This window comes from Atta colombica, unplaced genomic scaffold (genome assembly GCF_001594045.1).
Source record: "Atta colombica isolate Treedump-2 unplaced genomic scaffold, Acol1.0 scaffold85, whole genome shotgun sequence".
Classification (NCBI taxonomy): Eukaryota; Metazoa; Arthropoda; class Insecta; order Hymenoptera; family Formicidae; genus Atta; species Atta colombica.
In genome coordinates this window covers 539,192-546,059 of record NW_017259578.1, presented here as the reverse complement: position 1 = coordinate 546,059, position 6,868 = coordinate 539,192, and the positions used below count along the sequence as shown (strand labels likewise).

The following is a 6,868-nucleotide window of genomic DNA, read 5'->3' as shown; positions in this document are numbered from 1 at the left end:
TATTATATATATATATATATATATATTTTATAAATATAAAAATTAAAGTTTGTTTAGCTACTCAATTATTTAGTAAATCTTTGATTCATGCCTTGAAGTTTGTAAAGAACGTACGTCTTCCACATATATATATACTGCCACTTTGTTGTGGTTTGATCCATCGATAATGATTTTGAGATCCTCAAACAGATTACGAACAAGTTTTATCATGACATGGATCAGGAAAAATAAATATTTTGCCATTTGTAATTAGATGAGAAAATCAGGTGTATAAAGAACTTGGCGTTAAATTACATTAGTTTGTACATTACATTGTAGTTGTTTTACTGTAAACAAATTAGTAGTAAATTATTAAAGATTAATCCAACAATTCTTACACCAGTATCATGCTGTAAGGAAATACATTGCTTAATCAGACTGCATTTTAGAGTCATTATTCCATTAATAAAGAAATAACCTACAAGTATCATGCAGCATTCATATATACAAATAGAAAAACCAAGGCATTTTTAGGCTTTGTTGGTATTATCATTTTCAATATCATTTCTAAAATCAACGTAGCCAAAATATTTATTTCCATCAAATTCAACATGTTTGTCTAATTGACATTTCGTTAAAAATGAAGATTCCAATTAATGGATTATCTATTTGCTTTTATTCGTTCAGAAATATTTTTCAATGCTTCTTCTATAAAACCAGGATTTGCATTAACTGATTTGTACCATTTCGTTAGAGATTTTGGATGTGGAAGACATAAATTGAAATTACGTACATCATACGCTTTAGGTGAGTAATAATGTTAAACAAATTTTCGAAGCTCAGAGGAATATTGTTTAGAAAAATATTTCTTTTTTTCATTTGTTTTGTTATTATTTTTTGCTGTGAAACGCTTCAACAAGTCTACATTACACTTACCAATTGATTCTAATATTTCTGTATGTTCATCTGCTATTAAATTTTTCTGCTTGAGTTCTTTAAATATCATATTAAAGTGTGTAATTCGTTTTTCTTGACATTTGTTTCTTTGCTTTAGTGTTCGCACCAATCATTTATAATATGCTTTTTGATTACATATTATTTTGCGCAAAAATATTTTTCTAAATGTAATCCATGTATCCTGTTGCTTTTTAGTACAAACATAAATGGAACAATGTTTTCTTCTTTTTAGAATTACATTATCATCTTCACTATTACCTTTTTTTTTGCGACGTGTAAGCATTTGTATTTGTAAGCGTTTGTGTTAGTTCCGACTTCAACTATTAATTGTACATAAAATTTAAAATTTTATTTATTACCATACAAGATATTAAAGTATTCTATCAAATTTTTTCACATTTTTATAAATATCAAGAGTAAAATTTATTATTTTATAAACAATCACAAAATATAACATAACACAGGCATATCTTCATTGTATTTATATATTTATATGTGAATATAACTGAAATATTTACTAATAATTCGTCGCTCAAAATAGATTTTGAAATTTCCACAGACGTATCATTTGATTTTGAAATGTCTATTGATATTTCATCTATAGTTTTATTAATTTCTATAACTTCATTATTCTCTTATAAAGTATTTGTCTGTGAATATAATATTTATTATCATGTTAATGCAAGAGTCCATTTGACTACACTGCAGTTGATTACCAGCCACTCACAACATTTAAACGATGGAAAGCCCCTATAGGCAACGGTCTCTATGAGTGGTAATCAATTATAACGTGGTAAAATAGGATGCTCAAAAAAAGTACTCACAGTCATCATTGTCTACTAATTCCATAATTGAATTTATAACTAATATAATTGTATCACCTTCTGAGATATTTAGCTATAAATATAAAATTGATTTTAATGTATTTATTCATACAACTTATCATAAATGCTGTATCTAAAATTTTTTATATTAATATTACTTATCAAGTAGATACAATAATAACATATTTTTAAACAGAATAATAAAGTATTTTTTAAACAGAACATTGATATATTGCATATATCAATGCATAAATAAGACTGATATATTATATAAGATTCTTCTATAGAAAAATCTGTTAATTAGAATATCATTAGAAACCAGAATATCATTAATATTTAGATTAATTAAAATCTAAGACTTCAAATAATGAAATTATTTTTACAATCGGAATGACGTTTCCTTTTAATCTTGTTTGCAACAGGGAGCTACGATCAAAACAACTTTTTAAAAGATGCAATGAACATAAATGTGGAGATTTGGGTAATGATTCTATATGAAGACCCATAGTTCTAATCATTAGTTTTTTGTTTTGGAAATCTAATAATGAAATAAAATTGATTTATTATATAAATTTTATTATAATATAAATTTCAGTAGTAAACAATAGCATACATTAAAAAAAATATCATGGCATGTAAATATATAGAATAAAATTATGTAACATATATGTGTGGAATTATTACTATATTATATTTGAAACAAAAAAATGTATTCAAACAGTAAAACTTTTATATTGGATCTTTATTTATTCAAAATAAAACATTTTATTGTATTGGTTATATAGTATTTACCGATGAATTTTGACATTTTGTTCATTGATTTGCTCCTCAGTTTTTCTATAGCTTTTATTATAACAGTCGATTGCAAAGTGGCATTTTTGTTATTTTCCTTTAGTAAAATATAAAAATTTTGTTATGAACAATAATCAAATAATTATCACTGCGATATTTTTCTTTACTTTCTCTGGATTTATAATTTACAAAGGCAGATCACTATAAAGTATTTAAACATCTAATGCTAAGTCCTATTGGATCCAATCTTTGAAATTATCAAAAATACAAGGAAAATACAAAATAACCTATAACATAAAGTTAAACTAAAATTAAAACATAAAATGTTTTTAAGATGTCTTTTAAATGCAATAAAATATTGCAGCAACGTTACAATTTTTTGCTTTAAAATTATGTTTTAAATGTTTTTTGCTTACTGAGAAGGCACAAAAAATCTATGACACTCAATGATACTCTATAATTATAATTTATATGTCATTAGGATTACTTCCACCACGGTCATGACACACAGTTACTTTATTATTTTACCGCTAGAAAGCAGTATCAGTGTCGCTAGATAATATGGCCCCTCCTCTCCTAAAACCTTCACCCCCCCCGCGCCTAAAGTCACCGTCCAGAATATACCGTCGTATATTCATACGACTATGATGTGTCGCAGCGATTTTCCGAATGTTGGCGAGTACTGTGATTGAAAACCGATGTCTTGTTATTAGCCGACATTTTCGAAAATTTCCGTGAAAGTTGTGTCGCGAGTTACGGCTTCGATCCTGCGCATTATTATATCTTGCCAGGTTTCATGTGGGACGCCATGCTGAAACATGCATACCCGCACAAGATTTGAGTTGCTCACCGACATTGATATAATTATGTTCATCGAGCGCGGTATACGAGGCGGCCTCAGTCAATGTTCAGGCAGATACGTACATGCTAATAACAGGTACATGCGTTCGTTCGATCCGTCGGAACTGTTGTACCTTATGTACTACGACGTGAAAAATTTATGTGGATGGGCGATGTGTCCATCATTACCATACGAATTTCGATGGGTCAAAGACGCTGCGAATTTGGATGCGAGCGCGATCGCTCTGAATTCACACATCGGTTATTCTTGAAGTTGATCTCGAGTATCTGCAACATCTATACGACCAACATACTAACCTGAATCTTTCTGCCTAACGCGCGATAAGCCGTTCGGAAAATATGAAGATAAACTTCTAATGACGCTGTATGATAAACAACGTTATCACCCACAATCGTAGCCTGCAGCAATGTATTCGTCATGGCGAAACCATAGAGATTGCATGAATTGTAGCACCCAATGCATCTTCGCGTAACAAAGATCGGGTGCTACAATTCGCACAATTTCCATACTTCGCTTCGCGGCTTCGCGAGTACATACAATACAAATTTTAGAACTCACGCGGAAAATGATTCCGAAAAAAATTATAAATTAATGATTAATGCGGACTCATAAAGAGAATGTGCGCAACATGTAAAATTATTAATAAAATGGGACGAATGGTACGGCGCGGAGGTAATGATCAACAAAACCGAATTTTCACAGCCGTTTTTGCCGAAAAGTTGATCACCATCTAACTACGCAAACTTGAGGTGAATTCAACAAGCTAATTTACGTGCGTATGTGTATACTCGACATATCGAAAGCTCAAATTTCACCACGAGTGTTACCACTGTTTCACGACAAATGTAAAATTATATACATCGACAGGCAATCTTATATAGTATACCATGTCGAATGCGAGGACGTTTACGAGACGATGAAATGCGATATCGATAGATTCGAAACAACGATTATTCGACAATGCGTACGGTATGCTTGTGAATAAAAAACCCGGTCTGATAAAGGACGGGAACAACGGTATGAAAACGAGTTCGTTAGATTCAGAGCGAAGATGTACGCAGTGAAAATGGATGGCAAGAAGGAAACCAAAAAAGTGAAAGGTGTAAAGAGTAACGTTGTAGCACGAACGATAACGTTTAATGATTACACGCGGTGTTTGAACGAAGAAATCAAAATAACTCGTCATTAATCGTGTATACGATCTAAATTACACGAGGTATATACGATATCGAAAATCGATTTGTATTCATTCGATAAACGATACGTCGTACCAAACACGACAAAGACGTTACCATGGGGACATTAGTAATATATGTTTTATATGTTGCTATTATTAATATTATTGTAATTTACACTTTGTGTATGTTTTTTACATTTTTATATTTTCATACAGTGTATATGTGTTACTATTATTATGCTTTATGTAGGTGTACAACTTTGTTTCCGCCGTTTTCCTATAGATGGCTTTAGCGATAAATAATGCTCGAAATAAATAGATCATAGACGTCATACAATAAACTTGGGCATCTGTCAACATAACCCCATAGAAACATTAGTCGATTTGTGTCTGCATCATAAAGTTATTCTCGATTGAAAATGTCAGTTTACGAGTCAAATTCTCGTCATTTGCGGGAGATTTTAATTTTTTGCTTCAATATGAAGAAATCTGCAGCTGAGGCTCATTGAATGCTCTCAAATACTTATGGTGAGGCCGCTATTAGTAGAAAGAACGTGTCGTGAGTGGTTTCAACGCTTCAAGAACGGAGATTTTGACGTTCAAGGTCATGCTCTGTATTTGGTGGGACCAGCTCGGCGTAGTGTATTATGAACTGTTAAAACGGACTGAAACAATCACAGGCGATCGAACGCAATTGATGCGTTTGAGCCGAACATTGAAAGATAAACGGCCGGCCAAATACAACGAGAGACACAATAAAGTGATTTTGCAGCATGACAATGCTCGATCCCATGTTGCGAAAGTGGTCAAGACATACTTGGAAACATTGAAATGAGAAGTCCTACCTCACCCGCCGTATTCTCCAGACGTTGCTCCCTCTGACTATCACTTGTTTCGATCAATGGCACACGGCCTGGCTGACCAGCACTTCCGGTCTTATGAAGAAGTAAAAAATTGGATCGATTCGTGGATAGCCTTAAAAGATGACCAGTTTTTTCGACGCGGGATTCGTACGCTATCCGAAAGATGGGAGAAAGTAGTGGCCAGCGATGGACATTACTTTGAATCATAAATGTATAACCAGTTTTTTACAATAAAGCCTCGAAAAAAAACGGCGGAAGCAAAGTTGTACACTTAATATTAATACAATATTTTCTTATATATTAATTTGTACTTCGTATATGTTCTTCTATATTTTTTAATATTTTTATATAGTGTACATATATGTTATTGTTATGTATCATTATAATTTCGTCATGTATGTTTTTTACTTTTATATATTACTATTACGTTTTATGTATAAATATCATATTATTATTTTTCATTTCATGTATCAACCATTTTTTTATATACGTATTTTATATCTGTATACTACAAAACGAAGACAGCAAGGATAATAAAAATATTTTACATGTTTGTATATCGATATATACCATATTTGTTATACTATATTTGTATACAAAATATATGAATCAAAATTTTATCAGTTTTTGTATATCCATGATCCATCGAATCCCAATCACTTGACGTATATCTTGTCCCCTTTCTGCGCAGTACTTTCTTCACGAAATACACGTCTAGATGAGTAGCGCGACTATGCAACTCGTGCTCGTAGAACGTTTTAGCGACGGATTTTCCACGATAGTCCTCGAGTAGATAGGTTACGGGATTCTTACTCTGCACTTTAACGATCGTAAACACCTCGGTGATCCAATTTAGATAACCTTCTCAAAAACTGTCTTGAACTTGCTCACGCATATCGTACCGAATCGCCTACTTTGAATTTTGTCGGACACGTGATCTTTATCGCGCTGTACACTGTGTCCAAGAGTTTTTCGTTGAGCGTAAACATTTTCCATGGCGTTCTTAAGCGAGCGATTGAATCGCTCGATCATTGACACTTTCAATATCGAATACATGGAATAGTGATTAACGTCGTATTTTTTAAAGATTTTCTGTACATTGATTGTAAAACTCTTTCCCCTGTTTGGAAATTTTTCGGACATCTTCCACTCTTTCGAATTATCTCATCGATAGCATCAGTCGTCTCGCTTTTGCTTTTGCTCTTGAACAGTACGGTCCATGAGTACTCAGCACATCGATGACGGTGAGTATATAGTGGTGGCCTCTGTTGAAGCTCGAGAAAAACTGATATCGCATCTTGATGATATCAGCTCGTCTCCGACTATGACGCACCTTCGTGGAAAATTTTTTCTAGCCGGAGCGTGCAATTCCTCAACGAGTCGACGTCTCTCGGAGCTAACTTTTCTCTTTTCA

General features: G+C 32.4%; 1 pseudogene; it reads right to left on the bottom strand.

Annotated features, from left to right (window-relative positions):
• Window positions 1-915: 915 nt before the first annotated feature.
• LOC108693037 lies at window positions 916-2,623 on the bottom strand (annotated as a pseudogene).
• Between the last annotated feature and the right edge of the window lie 4,245 nt (window positions 2,624-6,868).